The following is a 20480-nucleotide window of genomic DNA, read 5'->3' as shown; positions in this document are numbered from 1 at the left end:
CACGATCTACAAAACAGTGGAGGTCTCTGTGATGAAGTCTGGAGTGTGTGTTCAGTGTTTGGAGCTCAGGGTTTACTCAACTGAGCCAGACGCTGAGCGGAGCTGCGGCCTCCACAGGCTGATGGGAAGCAAAGAGGGACAAAAAAAAAAGTGCTAAACTAGAAACCCAAACATCTCCAACCGTTGGTCCAGCAGGATTCGCCGGCAAATCAAAGAAAAAAACCTCTGAGAGCCTTCATCCTCCCTCTGAACGGCGGCTTACCGCAGAGCCGCAACCGATGCGTCTGCGAAACCGCCGGGCGAAGCGTGAAGATGGAAAGCAACAAAGAGGGTGTGTGTGCGTTTCCAGTTTGAGGTCAGAGGTCATCCTGCAGGTCCTACCTTGACGCTCGCTGGGTCACGTCTCGTCTCGTGTCCAGCTCCTCGTGTCCTGCCGCGGCCGCCCGCAGGAGACGATTCCGCTTCACACTTCCTGTCTGATTGGGCGGAGCCCTCCATTCAAAATACACGTCAATCATTTACTGTGGGGCAGCGCCGAGCAGACCCTCTGATTTCTCCAGGGGAAGTCAATGATTGAAAACACGAATTGAGGGACACCCATGATGGCAAGTATTTAGAGTGGCTGTGTGTGTGTGTGTGTGTGTGTGTGTGTGTGTGTGTGTGTGTGTGTGTGTGTGTGTGTGTGTGTGTGTGTGTGTGTGTGTGATACTGTTCAGCGACTGTCAGAGTGATAGTGATCTGGCCGGCTGTGTGGAGGGTGCAGGGTCAGAGGTCACCTCAGTGCTGTGATCTTGTGTTTGTTATTGCTTTGCTGCCCTTGGACGGGTTAACATAGCACACACTGCATCAGCTGCTCCACGCACTTCCTCTGTCACACACACACACACACACACAAACCCACACATACGCTGCTCAGCCAATGGGTCTGTGAGAGGCGTCTGAGGGTCACTTCCACATGTGTTGATGGGTCAGAGTGAGTTAATCTAAACTGGTGAAATGTTATATCCCAGCGCAGGGCGGGCAGGAGCTGCCGGTTCATTGTGTTCAGACTGGAGTCGCGACCAGCATGTTTGACACTTCACTGCTTCAGGATCGGATGCACAAAAATCCCGTCGCACTTAAAAGGGGCAGTATTATGTGTTTACCAGGCACTTTGTGCCATTTTAGATCACCGTCTTACCTTCAGTTGTTGTAAAAATGCTGTACACGTCAAATATGACTTAAAAGAAATTTGACTTTGTAATTTAACATGTTGAAATTAAAGGATTTCTCAAACATGCATGAAGGAATCAAAGCAACACTCCAGGTATGTTTTTGATGAAGGAATACAATTGTAACGTGATGTAAAGCTCAAGCCCTTTCCACCGTCCCGTGGTTTTAAGAGAGGGGGTCGTCTGGAATCCACAGGTGTTTTATTCTGTGTGGAGTCAGAGCAACACCGCCAGACTGCAGCAGCAAAGCGCATTTCCAAGTCTTTTTGTGTGAGTGTGTGTGTATGTGTGGTTTTGGGAATTGACCGTCTGACGGGACAACTCTCCCCTGCCTGCATCAGTTTGTCAGAGATAACTGCCAGAACAGTGGGGATTATTGTCAACTAAACAAGTGTTATTTTTCTTAAAAATAAAAAGATAATGAGTTTCGCTATAAGTGGACCCCAAATACTTACCCTCACCCCCATGACACAGTCGGAGGTACTATCAGTACTGAACCTTAAAAATATATCAGAACTGTGACTTAAATTTCAATCTGTTCTCACATTCTGCTCAGTCTAGGCTCTATCTGTTTTAATGTTATCAGAGAATATAATAGACAGGTCAATGGAAGCATAGATTCACACAAAGGTCAAATATAACAATAAAAAAAATATCAAATCGACTTGTGTGATGAATTGGAAATTTTACCAATACATTTGGTTACATTTTTCCTAACTGTTTGTATACCAGGTGCCTTTTACGATTGTATTTTTGGAAAAGGGCCTTGTGAAAGGAAAACCACCAATGCTTGGATGGTAAAATGAAATGTCTAACTATATTTTTGACAAAATTCACAGCAGTACAGTTCTTTTATACATATGTATTAGCCGTAGTTATATTTGTTAAACCTGGCACTATGTTGACAGTATAATATGAGACATAATCTGTGAAAATATTGAGCTCCCCTGCCTCCTTCATGAGATACTATTACCGACTGAACAAATGCACAGCTCTCTACCAAAAACAGCCAAAAAACAACTCACTGTCATCAATGTAGCCATGCTAACTAGCCTTAGCATTCACAGCAGCAAGAGCATTCAAAACGTCACAGTTTTAGTTGCCTTGGAGCTTGCAGATGACTCTTTTTCATCGCGTTTTTTTTTTTGTTTGTTTTTGTTTTTTTACATATTACATTAAATAACAAAGACAGGAAAGCAAATCCTACCTGTGTGATCCCTGGGAGGAGGAGGATGGAGATTTCCAGCTTCAGGTGGTGTTTCTGAGACTTCCACAGGAGCAGGAGGTGAAGTGGTAAGAGCTCTACTCTTTCTGGCGACTAGATTTAACTGTTTAGCCAATTGTGAGCGTCTTAGCTCGACGCTCAGGATGAGCTGGCAAATGTCACGGTAGAACAACCGGGTGAATTAGCTCTTCCGTTCGCGGATAAAAACAAACAAAAACAAAAAAAAACAACTGTTAAACCGGCGAGCCCGCCTCTACTACGCACGTGGTGAAAATGTCAGGCCTCAGAACTGCAGAAGGGTTGTTTATTTTTAGCTAGCTTAACTGCACAGTCACATTTAGATAACAATAAGAGCCCCAAGCCGCCAAATAAACAAATGCAAACTGACCAATAACATTTAGTTTTATACCCTTTTTCCACCACAATGTTGTTAATAGTAAAGGGGGTTAAATAATAATAATAATAATAATAATAATAATAATAATAATAATAATAATAATAATAATAATAATAATAAATTTTAAAAACTAAAATTTAAAGGAAAATTTACGCACAGTGTTCAGCCGTACAGCTGCAGGTCCTACTGGTGGGTCACAAATCGGGTCAAATCTGTGGTGTTATCCAATCCTGTGGATTACTGATAACTGATCCTGAATAGTAAAGCTACTTATAAGATGTTACTCTTTTCTGTCCAGGTGTATTGACTTTAAGACTAATTCATGATGTGACCTTTAGTTTCAACCACTTAAAGACTTCACTGTATTGTTAATAGAAAATGTTTTATGATTCTCTATTTGAAACTGCAAATGAAAAACAGAAAAATCATTTTAAATATCAAATTAATTGAGCTTACTGAACTGTTTGATAACTAGGATCAATAGGAATGTAAGTGTGATTGAATTGTCTTTATTTTTTGGGGGGGGAGATGCTTTGAGATGATATTTTTTGTGAATTGGCACTATTGATGTAAATTGAATTATCATGTTGGGTTTTTATATTTTCCATAAGGTCAAATAAAATAACCGCTGTTTGTCTTTTTACTAATAAGGACTCCACCGGGAAACATGATAGCTCCACTGTTAAACAGTCAGCTTTCAGCAAGATGTTATTTAAGATTCAGCCCYTGATTAGCTGCTCGTTCTGACAGCACACACTCAGATCTTTCAGGATTTGCTTCACACAGACAGACTTCCAAATGTTTCTGTGATGCAGCCGCCACATGAATACAATCACAGCCACATCTGAGAGCCGCGCCGACTGCAGCAGCGCCAGAAGAGGTATGGTAGCGCAGACAGAGGACGGTTCTCTGTGCGTCACACACCTCCTCTGAGTGTGGCGGTCGCTGCCCACCCACCTCCTTAAAGTTCAGATTTCAAACACTCTAATCCCCTGTAACACAGAGGATGCCAGGGAAGGTGTGTGTGCTGGAAAAAAGCGGACTGTATCCTCTTAATCAGCCGGTATTTATTGTCTGTGGAAGGTTAAAATCAACATGTTCAGGATTCCAAAGCGAGCCCTGCGGCCTCAAAACTGCTGTTCAAATAATCGCAGCACAGATACCAGATAAACATCATAAAAATTCTTCCTCCACCGCAGTCCTCCACTTCTCACCTGATGTTTCAGCTTGCTAAAATCCGGATCCAGGTTGTGACACTCTTCCACATCCTCAGTCAGACAGTCTACATGTGGTTTTATATCTGTGCGCGCACACACACATGTGCGGATATCAGTCTGCGCATGTGTGTGTGTGTTTGTGTGCGTGTGTGTGTGTGTGTGTGGCGTTTCTGCAAATGCTTGAATGAAATGAAAACAAATGGGGATCTTAAGTGAGGTGAACATGACTGATGGAGCTCTGTGTGGGGAACAGAAGCATTAGTGTGTATGGTGAGTGGTCTGGTTTGGCACATGGGCTCTGTCTGTGTGTGTGTGCGTGTGTGTGTGCGTCGGGGTGTGTGTGCGTGTGTAGGAATGATGAAGCAGATGAAGAGAGGTGGGATGGAGTCAGTGAAGATCTGATGTTGCCAGAACCTGCCATGTGTCATCTATTAGCCGAGTTCAGTTACAATGATTTAGTTGCCAAAGCATCACATTAGCTCCACAGATCCAAAACATTCAGTGTGTGTGTGTGACGGGAAAGCCAGATCCTTGTTCACATTAAGTGAAGTTCCAAAGTCATATCGTGACATTGTTTATTTCTCACACTGCTGCTTGTCTTTTATTGCCCTGAGAATATCGAGTGCCATGGCAACACATACCAAATGGCTGGGTGAGACGTTTTGGGAATTCAGCAGGTATTAGAAGCAAAGTGCAGGGCAGCAGTAGTTTAGACGTTCTAGTGAAACTGATGGTTTTTACACTGGAAAGGCAATGTGTTTTTTTTTCTTTTTGGTTTTTTGGGGGGTTTTTTGTTTTTTTCTTGAAATCCAGTCAGGTGAAACTAAGTAAAAAAGTAAGAGTTTAATCAAAAACAACTTAATCTAAAAAACATTTCACAACGCTTTTTTTGCATTATTTGGTTCTCTACAAACTTTAACTTATTACTTAAAGGTGCTGTATGTAACGTTTGTTAAGAAATAAAAATAAACATATTTTTTACATATTTGCTGAAACTCTCCCCATGTGGTGACAGAGAGTTAGACAGATAATCTGTCTAACTCTCTGTCTCTCTGAAGTAGCAGCTCAGCTCCTCGCTGAGCTGCTACTTCCATCTGTAAAACTGCACCAAACACAGCCAGGAGGAGGGACTTAGCACTGTCAATCAATCTCATGTACTCGCTGCTAAATGTGCTAATCGCAGAGAAACAACTTATTGCTAAAGGAAAACTGTTTATGCACTATCATCAGTGGCCATGCTAACTAGCCTTAGCATTTATGACAGTCTGTGCTAGCTGCAGAGTAGCACAGAGTAAGGTGGGAAGGGGATAGGAGGGATGAGCATCATCTCATGGAAAGGTGATGGACAGCTCTAAGACCGGCCTCCTGGCTCTGATTGGTTGTTTCTAGTTAGCACTGGGAGAAGGCAGAGGAGCTCCATTTTTTTTCACATATTACCTGTCTCATATTTTTCAACAAAAATGTAAGAAGATAGTTTTCTATAAAAGTTACATGCTACAGCTTTACAGGGGGAGTAAGTACCATGTAAAATCATTGTTTTTGAACTTCATATCAGGTTGTAATGTTATTCTTTCATCAAAAACACACCTGCAGTATTTGATTCTTTAGTTCATGTTTGGGAAATCCTTGAATCACCCCTGGCAACCATTCTGGGGTGCCTCAACTCTCTTTAATAGTGTAATGAATAATGTTCACTGAGAGCATATGGTTCATTATCTTCTCAGGGTGGAGATGAAACTCTCAGCTGAATCTGTCTGTAACCGTTCTCCACCACTTTATCTGGAGTCCTCTTTGATCGTTTTATCTGGAGATTTTTTTTATTTTTATCTTGCTGCTTAAACAAGTTAAGGTCAGTTTGGTCACACATGATGTTGAAAGTATGAATATACAAGCAGGATAAGACCCCTTAGAGTGGGTTTCTTTGCTTCTCTTGGTCTCATTCTTAAGTTGAACTAAGCAGAAGTCCAGTGCTGCCAAGCAACGGCTGATTCTCTGATTTTTACTCATCAAATTGTCAATCTTATCTCTTTGTATTGTCTCCTCTGGAGTAAAAGCTATGGGTTGAAAGCTCCTGAAAAGCAGAGTGGCACAACAGCTTGCTCTCACAAAGCTCCGGCTATTTTCACAAAACTTCTCCCCCTCACGGAGCAGTCATCCCCCACTCAGCTCCTTCAGACTAGCCAGCAGAAATCAGCAACACCTGGTCTCATTGGAGGAGCTTCTTCTCAGTGAAACGCTGGTAAAAACATTTGTTAAAGGGTTAATAGAGGAGCCGTGTTGGGATGACTTCCTGAAGGCAGCGCTTCAGGAAGAGGAGTTTTTAAAGAGACAGAGGCCCAATTTGAAGGCATTCATTTCCAAAGACTTATTTCTTTTAAGTCATGTTTGGGGTATAATGCACTTTTATAACAACTGAAGGTAACTCAGTTACTTGACTGTATTATAAATCGGCACTATGTGGCTAGAAAATACATAATACCGCCTCTTTAAAAAACTAAGCTGTTGAAGATACAAGAAAAAGTATGAAATACAAACGATTTTCAGTTTTTATTACAACTGAAGGTAACAGTTACTTGACTGTGTTATAAAAAGGCACGATGAGGCTTGAAAATACAACAAAACTTTTGAAGATGCAAGATAAAGGTATGAAATGCTTCAAGTTTGAGGAAATTTAGAAATAAATTTGGTCATCTGTCAGAGAAAGGAGGGGAGCGCGAGGTGACAGAGCCAGGTAGAGTGGAAAAGGAGAGAAGTGAGGGCCAACACTTTCCTCCGACCCCAGCCGGGCCTGTTTTATCTCAGAGGGAGGAGAGAAAGAGGAAGCGGGGTCTTCGAGGGGACAAGGCCAGGCTCGTCACTGCGGTGAGGAGAAGGGAGAAAGGAGAGGAGAGCAGAGGGGAGGATGGTAAGATGAATCTGCTGCAAGCCTGGGGGTCTGCCTGCCCATTCGTCTGCATGTCTGGGCTCTGTGGAAAGCCCTGCTCCAGGGGCTAACTGATTAGTTCTTAATTTGAGGGCTGTCTTGAGGGAACGGCCAACGTTTCTGCCCACCGTCTATAAACCCCGCAGCTCCCGGGAGGCTGTGGCTGCTGCAACAGGACCCCAACAAGCATGTCAACATGCACATGCTTATGAAATGATGGATAAGCAGATGAGGGGATTGTGAGCAGGAAGTGATTGTTTTAAACAGACGGCAGCAACACAAACCTTTCTGTCCTATAAAAATACAGACACTGTAGAGTTCAGCCAGGCTTTGATGCTCAGGTTAACTGATTAGAAAAAGCTTATTTCTATCTCCATTAGATCACATGACTGCATGAATTCAAAGGAATTACTTCCATAAAACAGCAAATAATTTAATAACAATAACCTTTCAATTGAACCTAATATTATATTCAATAACAGTCCAATGTCTTACTATGTCTTTACATGGAATGTTTAATGTTTAAATATCTCCACGTCCATGCAAACGGATGTCTAAGTAAAACCATCCTCATTTCTGAACACAACTAACAGTTGAATCCAACACGGTTTTCACTAAGCTTGCTATGATGACGACTTTTTAATTCACGTTTAAGCTAAATTAGTAGAATAAAAAGCAAAATTAAATAAACAATTTAAACCTGTTGCTCAAAACATTCTGGATGTTGTGGACTCTATGAGCCCACCTTTGAATTTCCAAGGAACAAATGAAGGTCGGGGGTCGTTCTGTGACCTCTGTGGTTCAAACCTTCACTCTGCTGCTGTGTCTTTGGGAACAACATTCATTCATTGTCATTTACTATTCATTGAAACTCAAAATGGCTTTTATTGATATCGTCATTTAGTGATGAATTTCTAAGTAATTTCTTCTAGCGTGACAAAAGATTTTTCTTTTAATTAGCAGGTTTTTGCTAATGATCGTGTTACGTGTGAATTTGGCTAATAGAGGTTTACAACACTATGCTGATCCACGGGTGATTCCAATCTGATTACAATTATTTATGCTGCATCCAATTGCTACAATAACACTATTTGATTCTGAGAAATCGCTTCCTACTAATTATGTTATGAGCCGAGTTAAATTCTATGCATATAGTGAGATTTTATTCTCTCATCTCTGGAGGCTAAAACCCAGAAAATTCAGGCTGTAAACCAGAATGGATGTGGAAGAGATGCAAACAAACCTGATTAGCTAAGAACTCATTCCTGAAGGTTTTTTTAGGACATATTTCAAAGAAATGATAGAAACCAACTGCATGAAGAGAAAACAGAGACGAGGATATGACCAACAACACAGGAATCCATAAAGATAATGACTGACAGATTTAGGTGAAGTTAACAGAAAGCAAAGCTAACTAAACACAGCAATGCAGTATTTGTCAAAACTGTCATTTTTTTATTATATATTTTTTTTAGAAAGGGAGCAAGTTACAGTTAACTCCTGGCTGTCTGAACTTTGGCCATAATGAAAACCTCCGCTGCGTGACCGTGTCTGCAAAGAATGTTCACCGCTTCTCCTGATTATTTTATCATGTCCACAAATGTTAGAGTTGATTTTGACCAGAACTTCTTTCGATGGCCGCCACTCCTGAAACAAATAAACATATCGACGGTTCTCAGCGCTGAAAAAGTTTTGGCTGCTGGTTTTTGTACTGACCTCTTCTCGCTCTGCCTGTCAGGACAACGAGCGCATTGACCACAGCGCTCTTTAAGCTAAACCATTAAGCAAAGAAGTTAGGTACGATTGCACCAACCTGCTGATGAAAATAGTTAGAGCTTCTGAATGTAAGATTATAGATCTTTAGATTAAAATTATGTTTTTTTTTTCTTTATTTCAGATCATTCTGTAGAAAGACAACCTGAGGGAATGTGACTGACCACCGGCCACAGATAAGTTTGTCACTTATCCCCCCCAAGAATCATAAAATTGTGAGGATTCAGACTGAAATTAGATTATGGTTCTGTGATCAAGCATGCATTTAATAATGTAAAATCCACTAATGTGATTGAATTAAAATAATTCTGCATAGAGGAGTGGGTCAAAAATCATCTACAACTAGGTCCAAGACTCACTGCCAGTTATCACAAACCTTTGATATCAATTATTATCACCAAGGGCGGCGCAACCAGGTAATAGGTTTTCAGGGGCAATTCTTTTTTTTTTTACACAGGGCAGGTTGGGTTGAAGAGATTTTTATTCTTATTTTTGTCTAATAAATACAATCCTGATTTGAAAACAGCATATTTCATCTTCCTGAAATTAAAATTAGCTGGATTATCTGAAACATTTACATGATTAAATCCATAAGGGGACAGACAGTGTGTTCTAACTAAATATGGCTGCCGAAGAAACTGTTGTGCAATCAGTGCTGAATGCTATTAGCATCTCATGTCAGGTTAGCTTATGTTTTAATGTTACACACGATATTGCGGTTGTAATTAGAGCTATATACAGTATTTATTGCTGGCAGCTTTAAGCAAAGAGGCTGATATTTATCCAGTGATTATGGGCACTAAAGCTCAGCCCTGCTTTGTTTTCCCTGTGTTGTTTGGCCATTGCCATGACACTGTGCGGGTCTCCACAGTCAACAAGCAGCCAGCAATCTCCCATTAGATCAGATGCTATTAGGGCAGAGAGGAGTCACTGAGCAAACAGTCACCCTGCCTTTAACGGCGAGTTATCTAATCTTGTAAACTGGGATGAGCTGGACTTTGGAGTTCACAGACAGGAAGGCCAGTCTGTTCGTCAGCATTGTTTAGAAGGAAATGCCACTCAAGATGTGACGGGTCTCCATTGGTCCATGGCGCTTTACGAGGGGGGGGTGGGAGATCAGATAAGAGGTCTGGGTGGTTCTTTGCTGTGGAGCTGATAACATCTGATGCTGATGACTGGAGATGGAGCCTCGTTTCAATGCGTTCGGCCTCAGGTTGTGTTAAAGGCCTTGAGGAGCCGTGACCAAACAGATGAGATGCTATATGGGATTAAACAGGGTTGGCTTTGTCGATTTTTCCCTTCCCGTCTAAAAGCAGGTTCCGTTTTTGCCCATCTTCACTCACTGTATGGATAAATGGATCGTCAAATTTACAATTTGCTTTCTAGCTGAGAGAGCAAGTTAACATGCATGGAGCAATTATCAATCCAAAGTGATTCACGTGATAAAAACATAAAACATAAAGATATAATTAATGATGTTTTAGTTGTCAATGAAAATGTCATTTTAAAAAAAAGGGGGAAAATTTAGCTGTCATTTAGAAGAACTCCGTATTGCAGTATTTTTGCAGTTTTCTGGAAGTTTGTTCCAGATTAGTGGTGCATAGAAGCTGAATCCTGCTTCTCCTCATTTTGGAACCAGAACCAGAAGACCTGAAGGGTCTGGAAGGTTGATACAACAACAGCAGATCTTTAATGTCTCGTGGTGCTAAGCCGTTCAGTGATTTAGAGTCAACAGTATTTTGAAGTCTATTCTCGGAGCTGCAGTGAAGGACTCTAGCATTGAGTGATGATCTCTGTCCTCCTGGCTTTAGTCAGAACCTGAACTGCAGATGTTTTTCTCTAGTGAGCCTGTTGGAGCAATTTGGGGGTCAAGTGAACATAAACGGTAGATATTATCACTGGAATTATTGTGTTATGTTCTGTTTAATTTTATCCCTTATGAATATTGGTTTAAAAAAAACTTAAATTATAAAACAATTATTATTATTCTACTTGAGTTTGTATATTTGTGATGATGCAATTTGCTTTTATTATTTTTGTTATTTTACTAAAGTATCAGAATCATTGAGTACATTTATCTTTTGTCTGACTGATTATGTCATTTCCACGAGTTAAATTTGACGTTAATGATCTGACAGAAACCCAAATACTTAATGCCTCTCCTCATTTAAATAATCTTGAACTAGTATTTGTCCATCAATATTAAGGAATTACTGACTTGAAACAAGCTGCTGTGTCTTGCCGAAAGCATACTTTTAAGTTAGTTTTGTCTCATTTCAAGTGTACTGAGATATTAGAACTAGAAACTAGACAAAAAGAAAAACACCTGGTAAGATTCTGTGTTTTTGCAGTGTACAGATAATGGATGGAATGGATTGAATTTCTTTTTAAATCGTTTTGTCAAAATCTAGAAATCTGTAAAGAAAAGGAACAGATGTCATTTCCCACATTGACAGCACCTGAGAAAACAACCTTCTGTCAGGAGAAAACTGGTCAAATATTTATAATTTGGCCCTTGTGACTTTATGTGAATGGGAGGTGAGTGTTCTCGACTCTGTGACTGGCACATCAGACAGGTAAAGTGTCAAACCTGTTTGAAGACTGTTGCCCAACACACTGATATGTGTGTAAAGAACAACATCATTCAAAGACCAACAAACAATATTCCCTTTAATATTTTAAGTGACTCGAGCAAATGATTTCCTGATTTATGAATTGCAGACAATTTAATTCCGACTGTTGTTTTATTGAAAGAAGCGGAGGTGATATTTAACTCAGTGAAGGTCAAGGACCAATAAAACCAGAATAAAACAGGCTTTTAAAACAAGAGATTTTATTGAATGAAATTCTTCCTGAGAGTAAAAACATTCACACTGACAGTAAAGAAATGTTTTCCTGACTGTGTGGGCTGAACTTCAGCACCAGATCCTCCAACAAACAATTAAAGAAAACTGATTTTTTTTATGGCATCCTTAGAGGAGATACAGTGACAGTAGCTCCAAACTGTGATGACGAACACACTGGAATCTGATTGTGTGAACTGTTGCTGTTCTGAAGATGTGTGTGTGTGTGTGTGTGTGTGTGTGTGTGTGTGTGTGTGTGTGTGTGTGTGTGTGTGTGTGTGTGTGTGTGTGTGTGTGCGTGTGTGTGTGTGTGCGTGAGTGTGTATGTGACTGCTGTTGATGGGTGTTTGGGTACTGGTGTATTTTTATTTTTTCAGTTTTATGAAAATCAGTAAACTGAAGATAAAAATTTGTAGAACAGATTGACAAAAATTTGTGAAGGTCTCTTCCGCATTAAGCTTTTGTTCGCTGCGGAGGTAACAGTGGCGCCCCCAGCAGGAGGTCCCCCCAAACATCATTCAGTTAATAAAAATTAATCTTCTGCAATTGAGGAACAAAATTAAAACCCAATAAATAATTTATTAAATAATAACATGAGATTGTACATTTAAGTAAATTATCAAGGAGCAACTAAACACATTTCAAACCAGCAGATACCAACCAGTTGTATCAGACCACTGGTCACACAAGCTGCATTTCTGTTGCAAATGTCCACAAAGCTTTGTCAATATTCCACTAATGTTAATTACATACAATTTCTCAATTGTGGTGTTTCCATTAAATAAGAAATGCACATGTGAATAAGCTTATTCACGTGATGAGTCATTAAGGAACATGCCTACTACTTCCTGTCTTCAGGTTCTTCGTGGAAACATTCGGTTGTTGATCTTGTGAATTATGATGCAAAAAACAATGTTTCCATTGCAATTTTGTAAAATAAACCATTTTTTATAAAACCTCCTTCACCCACGTGGCAAAATCTTTTTTTTTTTTTATCAAAAAACAAGTTTTTTTTCAGAATTGCCATGTTTCCATTAAGCAAATTTATTTTAGAAATGTCAAATTGTGCAATTTTATGGTCAATGGAAATGCAGGCTATGCTGTGGAAACACTAAGTCAGTTTTCTAAGCTCAGTTTAATTCATGTTGAATAGACAGTAGCTGCATTTCCATTGACCACATAATTGAGCAATTTATTTATTTATTTTTATATTTTTTCAAACAGACAGAAAAGACAATCAAGAAAGAAAAAACCCCAAAATAAAATACAATGAAACAAACTTAAGAAATAAAAGGTAAAACTAATTATTTTGCCCGAGTGACATGCAAATTTTATATTTTCTGTTTGAAAAGGAGCAGGTAGAAGATACAATATCTTATAATGTCCTGCCCCTTTCAAACTTATCAATTTATAATCAATTAACTGTCAGAACATCAAAAAGAGACAACTTTTTTCCATTTTACATGAGATTTAAATATGTACAATTATTTAAAAACTTTTTATATAATCAATAGCATTTATGGACTATAAAACAGTCATCTTATATTACATATTTTGAAATAAGCTCAGTTTTAATCAGTTTTTAAGCTGGTTTATGTTTGTACTTTTTTTAAAACTCATCATTCAATCCATTCCAGACATTCACTCCACGCACCGATGAACAAAAACTCTTCCTTGAATTTGACATTTCAAAAATAAATTTGCTTAATGAAAACAAGCCAATTTTTAAAAAGCTCTTGTTTTGAAATAAAAAAAATGTTTGCTCTAGGATGAGGTAATTCTTTTGGCTGTATCAAAATTGGTTTATTTCACAAAACTACAATGGACACACATTTTTGCATCACACGAGTCACATGATGATGATCAACAGCCAGGTTTTGCCACTGACAAAAACCACAAAGAAGAGGACATCAAGTAGTTTGAGGATCATGTTTCTGAGTGACCTATCACATGTACAAATTTATTCAAACTGATTTTAATTCTGTTTCTTATTTAATAATTGTGAAAATGTGTTTTTTTTTTGTTGTTTTTTTTACATTAGAGGAATACTGACAAACTTTTGTTTTGCTTGTTTGTAATGGAAATGACAGTGAAAGGTTTTCTCACAGAGTGTTTTCTGTGTTTTGCTCGTTGGTGTGCTCATCTTTGTCTGTCCCCCTCCCTCCATTTCCCTCAACGCTGAGTTCCAGAGTCCAGGCTGAGGAGTCGGAGACGGCAGCCTGGCCCAGCCTGCCCAGCGTCAGGCTAAGTGCCTCTGACAGCCCACCGCACAGTTATTAACTGTGATCCCCCTCTACCGGGCCTGAACAGGGTCCACCAGAGGGCTCGGCTCCAAACACAAAGACCGCTTTCACCTTTGCATACCTTCCTGACCCCTCAGCACTCACTAATACATATTTACATGATTTCATATATGAATCACACACTTTTAGCTGCCCTGCTAACATTTCCTCTCCCTGCCGGGAAGAATTTGATGCTTTCATAAGAACATCTGTGAAGGTGTCGCCGTCACAAAGTGGTTCGTACGAAGTGTGTGCACACCACTGCTGCTCATACCTTCAGTCTCCGTGTCCCCTTATGGAATGTCGTCCCCATCGCTCGTGGCTTTTATCCATATAGGTGGTCTGCTGTGCTGTTTGTCCCGCGCTCGGCCTCCTGCGTCCCCAGCCACCCCTTCTCCTCCTCACAGGATGTGGGCGACCAGCGAGCCATCAAACAACAACACAACACGGGTCATTAGAAGGCAAAATTGGGAGAGAAATAAATAAATTCTGGAGCAGAAAGGGGGAGGGCGGATGAGGGAGAGAGAGTGAGATCCATAATGACAGCTGACTAAGTTTAGCCACAGAAAGGCTCTGAGATAAACAGCAGCTCGTCCCGGCTAACCGGAGGGCTGCGAGTCGCTGCGACGAAAACCCCCAAAACCTGTTTTTTTTTTTTTTTTCTGCCCACATCGGCCATAATGACAGTACCGCCATTCAGTTGTTGAATATTTGAGGCCGTTCCCTTTGAGGTGACTGGCTTTAATATAGAAAGAGGACAGACACAGCGGAGCGGCGGACGTCCCCAGCAGTGTTCAAAGCTGCGGCGGGACAATGATACGGCTGACATGCATTATTCCCTACAAAAGCTGCCCTTTGTTTGCTTTATGCCCAGATCCCACAAATTGTAGGCTTCGTCCATCAGCGTGTTTTATTTCAGTCACAATCTGTCCTCGTTTTTTTTCCTGTCCTTTACTGACCTTGGCATTTATTGATGTGACAAACACACTGAAAACCCTGTTTCGGTTCCTCTCTGCGGAAGCCTAGCTGTGACCTGTTAGAACAGCTGGAAGGATAAAAACTCCAGTAAGGTCAGACCAGTCTGGGAACGGCTCTCAGGCCTCATTCTAGGAGCTCAGGTTATCCTCAACTATCACTGTAGTAAACTGCTTCAGGCTTCGGCCACTGGAGGACAAACAGGCCACTTTTCCTGACGTTCTTCTCCTACTGTTCTCCAACTTCGTTTTTTTCTTTTGCTGTTATTTCAACCGTTAACGTTTGTTTTTTCTGGTGTTCTGTTTGGCTGTGGTTCCCTCCAGGAAGAGGACATCAGTGGAGCTAATGCTGCCATCAACTAACCATTCTCCCTCTCCTGCTGTCATTTTTATTTATTTGGTAGGAACAAGGCATATCAACTGACATTTCTGTAAATGCGCCAGGATTAGCTAAATAGCCCAGGGCTATTTTTCAGCTGTTGTCCCTGAACATTAACTTTTGTGTCTAGTTATTGCTTGTTACTCTAGTTTAGTTTAGTTATTCTTTAATGTTGTATTAATTTCCTAGTCCCCAATATACTCTCCCTCTCGCCCCCTGTGTCACTTTTTCTCTCTCTCCCTTCACACCTGCAACCCGTTAACTAATCAGTCAGGTCATTTGTCCTACATTCACTCTCCCACCTTTTAAACACTTCCTCTGCTGTCACTCCTGGTTGGATCCTCCTTTAACTCCCATCACTTCCCAGTTTCATCCTGCTGGCTTTTTATTCCCAGTTTCTGTTTGTTTTTTTTTGTTGCTCTCTGGCTCCCTGCCTTCCCTGTGATTTTTTTGTACTTTTTGATCCTTCAGTTTGAATTAAAACTACAAAGCCAACTCGATGTCTTCGCCTGCTGCTTTGTGTCCTTCAACCAATCTACACATCCTTCTCAAAACAGGTAAAAAAAATATATATAGAAAACAAGATGTTTTTTCCCCTTGTGAAATAATCTACCAGTGGAACTAGTACGTTTTATTAATGTTCAAGAATTAATGACATAAAATGAACTCATGTGTCTTGCTGATAAGTTACAAGAAAGCTTTGCCCTATTTTAGCATACTAAGATATTTGTACTATAGCTAGATGAAAATACTTGATAGTAAAACAAGCCCAGATCATCACTTCTCCATCACTTTGGTTTGTGTGAGGTATAGTGCTCCTTTGCTTGACTTTCTTCAAAATGTTTATTTCCCTGCCCATCAGCACAGCCCTCTTGCAAGTGGAAAATGCAGGAAAAAACGTAAAAAGAGAAATCCAAGAACTGTCAATCCAGGAACTTTGCCTTGGATTGACTCAGCTCCTTCTTTGCCAGAACAGATTGAAGCATCATCCTCATTGCTGCCATCACTGATGAAGAGGAAACTGTCTAGATTGGCTGAAACTTGTGAATAATTGTCACTAAAGAATGTTGAACGTCAGACTGCTGTAGCCTTTCCCAGACTGATAGTATTTAATATATTACATTATATTTCATTCAGTGTGACTTTTGGAAAAGTCAAAGGGAATGCAACATTTTTTTGTGGAAAGTGATAATTCTCTTAATCTGCCAAATGTTTCAAGAATCAGTTTTCAAACAATCAATTTTAAATTGCAATCTGAATGACTGATTCTCTGTTAAAGCTGCAAAATGTAAGTTTTCTAAAAGAAAAAAATAAGTATTTTTTGTTTTGTTTTTTTTACATATTTGTTAAAATGACCACCATGTCGTGACAGTATTTAGACAATCTGTGGAAAAGATCGAACTACGTTGGCTTCTCCCAGTGCTCCCAGTACAAACTGCAGAGATACACCACTCAGTCAGAAACAACCAATCAGAGACAGGAACAGGGTCTTAGCGCTGTCAATCACTCTCGTGCTCACCTGCTCCCCGGTGCTCTCTGTTACGCTACAGCTGGTTCCCCACAACATAGCCTGCCACCAATGCTAACGCTAATTAGCATAGCCACTGATGACGGTGTAAAATCAGTTTTCCTGAAATGGTGAGTTGTTTCTCTGCCCTTAGCATATTTAGCACCATTGATTGATAGCACTAAGCCCCGCCTCCTGGCTGTGATTGACTGTTTTTAGTCGGTGCATTTCTTCAGACAATAGCAGCATAAGCAGGAGGAGCATTTCAATCTATTCACAGATGATCTGTCTCATATCATGGTGACAGCTTTAACAAATATGGGAAGAATAAAAACATATTTCTGTAAAAGGTACATAATGCAGCTTTAAAGTCTAAAAGTGCAAAAGAAAGATGACTCAATATTTTACGGCTCCGTTTCCCCGTGGGAACCATTTGCCTGTTTTCTGTATTACTTCCATATCCTTTCATCAATGCCTAAGAAGTTTCTCATTACGTTTTTAAACGCTGTCAGAGCGCCGTCATATTCGGGAAACGACTAACAGTTTTCTGCTTTGAGTAATGCCCCTTCAGAGAGGTCAGGCACCATTAACCGAGCACACCGCCAGAGTCAGAGCAGGTCAAAACACCCCATGGCGCCAGCGCACACACACCCACACACACACGCACGCACATGCACACACAGAGCTGATTGCTCAATTAGTGCTCCTTTAGCTGGTGCCTCTCTTAACCCCGCAGCTACGCTTACAGGTCATTACATTCAGGGTCAAGTGTGATCCTTGTGCTTATCTGCGTCAACAACTGGCAAGTGCAGCTGCGTGCATATTTTACAAACAGACCTCTGTGAGGAATAAGAAGTGATTTACGGAGGGATGCGATCAGAGAGGCAATGCTGCCCCCTTGTGCTCTACACTTTGCAATTACGCATGGTTGAAGGATATTTGTGGATGGTTGGTAAATCCCAGGCTGCACAGTGGCGCAGTCGGTAGAGCTGTTGCCTTGCAGCAAGAAGGTTCTGGGTACAATTCCCAGCCCCGGTCTTTCTGCATGGAGTTTGCATGTTCTCCCTGTGCATGCGTGGGTTTTCTCCAGGTACTCCAGTTTCCTCCCACGGTCCAAAAACATGACTGTCAGGTTAATTGGCCTCTCCAAATTGTCCCTAGGTGTGAGTGTGTGTGTGCATGGTTGTTTGTCCTGTGTGTCTCTGTGTTGCCCTGCGACAGACTGGCGACCTGTCCAGGGTGAACCCCGCCTCTCGCCCGGAACGTTAGCTGGAGAGGAACCAGCAACCCTCCCGACCCCACTGAGGGACAAGGGTGTAAGAAGATAGATGGATGGATGGATGGATGGATGGTAAATCCCAGACGTAACTCACTCAGGCCTGCTCTCCGAGAAGCACATCTCAGAGTGGGTCACACACATTTACCTCATATAACAGATTCCTTACAGTGCCGTGCAAAGACGTTCACACCAGTATTGGCTCTTTGTATAGTTTTTGCATGTTAAAACTAGAAACTCACTGTTGGGATTCAAGGTGAAAGACTAAACAAAACACAGGCATGACGGTGTATGAGGGTCAATGTAAATAGAAAAAATATGGAGGAGTGAATTTCCACCCCAAAAAATTTCAGAAATCAAAAAATAAAAAGAAAGTTTGAAAGTCGAAGATTTGCTAAAAGAATGTCTATTTATTTTTCGATTTATTTATAATCCATTTATTTTTCCTTGATATTTTCAAACTCTCTCTTCCTACATATTTTTTCTTCATTCTTTCCACAGTGACCACGCTTTCTGGTATTATGCGTTTTGTCTTATCAAAAGTGTATAATTAAGTCTTGATCTTGTAATTAATTATTAATATTTCCTCCTTTCTATTTCTTCTTCCAGTTCTCCTTTCTACAGAGCTCGTTTGGTGGCATGGGAGAAAAAAAAATACCGTGGCCACAACCTAATAACTCGTGAGAACGACTGGTTTAATTTGTGGGAAAGACTTAATTATAACAAGCCATGGGCACGGCTTGTTTTTTTGTTTTTTTTTCCAACCATGTCACCAGACATGGGTGAATATTTCATGTAATTGTTCCATACTTGTCTCCTCCTACCGTCTGAATTTTATATAACCATATTCCTTTGCTTCTTTCATCACAACCAGATAAAAGTGACATTGGGTTGCTTCAGCGTCCGTCGTAGCAGAGGGGGAAGCTTTCTGAAGCGTTCAAAGGCTCAGTTGGAAAAAAGACAGTCTGTGGTTGCAATGTGTCAAAAACATGCAAACAGGTCAGAATTCTTTTGCACATCATTTTAAGTCTTACAGCCAACTTACAGGGTGCGAAATGTGTTGGAGGAAGCAAAGGAGATTTATTTTTTTCTTCCAGGGAAGCGTCTTTAATAAAGGATCAGTCTGAGGCGTACTGTGAGCATTCTGGGGTTGGACGTTTTATGAATGCCTAACTGAGCAGAGGCATCCAGCTGTAGTGGGCTGACGCTAAGTGGTTTTATTAGCTGGAGAGTTGAGCTGCGAGGTAGAACAGCTGTTGACAAAGCTCCTCTGTTCCTCTGCGGAGCTTCTTCTCCCTGAAAACGATGGTGCAGTGGGGCTGAGGAGGAAACTCCCTTTACCACAGCCCTGCTATCTCTGTGGGAGTTCATTATACACACAGACTGGCCACACACACGCATGCACACACAAACTCATTCATGAGCTGTGTGAGATTATTGCACATTCACAAACACTGGTGGGCAGATGTGCATTTTACYGCACCGTAAACTAACCGCAGTGATTATTTCTGTGGACATCCCCCTTCCCCACCCATCCACACAGGCTCCCCCGGCAGCCTTCCACCCACAACGCATCCACCCACGAGGTCTGGGTGTGGATGTTAAAGGTTGAGGCAAAGAGCACCCACATGGCAGACATTACTTTAAGGAAAGCCACAGAGGAGTCAAAGGGTCAGATGATGGCAGGGGTAACACCACTGTCACTTAGACCTCACACACCCAAGAGCTCCATCACTACACATGTCAGTCCAAGCTTTGGATGTAAGTCACTAACAAGTTCATAAAGTGTTAGTTTACAGAGAAACGTTCCAGGGTCCAGTACTGCTTAGTGGATGAATTAATTCTCTGGTTCAGGGTATTTTTCGTGATCTTGTTGCAGTTGGAATCCTTTTCCAAATGCAACAAGGTGTTTCACTAGGCTCAGGTTTAAATTCCATGATTTTATTTATTTATACTTGCCGTAATGAGTAAACAATTTATGGTCATGTTTGAAGCTATGCTGATGATACACAGTTCTATGTTTCATTGGTCTACTTTTTGACCAAATTTCAAATACTTGGGTATGGATAGTTTAGATTTTTCTTCAGCTCAATCTGGACTAAACTAAAAAAAAATGTAAAATTGGTATAGAAGTACAAGAGAGACTTTAAACACTGGTTATTGAAAAATAAATTAAAATATTAAGGTGTTTTATTTAGAACTAATCTCAGTTTAACATCAGATTTAAAATCCTAGCCAAATAGTCCAGAACAACTTCAGAAGAAATTAAACTCCAAGGTCTATGTCAAGACACAGTAGTGCTCACCATCCACTATCACTGTCAGACTGTCAGTCAGCTGTGGCTGCTGTCCAATAGCTTGCCACCATCAGCGTGTGAATGTGTATGTGAATGACTGACGGTAGTGTGAAGTACTTTGGAGTCCTCTGGACTTGATAAAGTGCTATACAAGTACAGGCCATTTACAATCAATCA

The 20480-nt window shown here is 40.7% G+C and overlaps 1 protein-coding gene across 1 annotated transcript in view; it reads right to left on the bottom strand.

The window, feature by feature from the left end:
- satb2 (SATB homeobox 2) overlaps nt 1-2503 on the bottom strand; it is a 71121-nt gene extending 68618 nt beyond the window's left edge. Inside the window, exon 1 of the mRNA XM_008396790.2 lies at nt 2419-2503. The gene's annotated coding sequence lies outside the window, so the exon portion shown is untranslated. The remainder of the gene's footprint in view (nt 1-2418) is intronic.
- Nucleotides 2504-20480: the final 17977 nt, after the last annotated feature.

The sequence above is a fragment of the Poecilia reticulata genome, linkage group LG2 (genome assembly GCF_000633615.1).
Source record: "Poecilia reticulata strain Guanapo linkage group LG2, Guppy_female_1.0+MT, whole genome shotgun sequence".
Classification (NCBI taxonomy): domain Eukaryota; kingdom Metazoa; phylum Chordata; class Actinopteri; order Cyprinodontiformes; family Poeciliidae; genus Poecilia; species Poecilia reticulata.
Note: the sequence above shows the minus strand (reverse complement) of the source record. Positions and strands in the feature narration are given on the sequence as shown.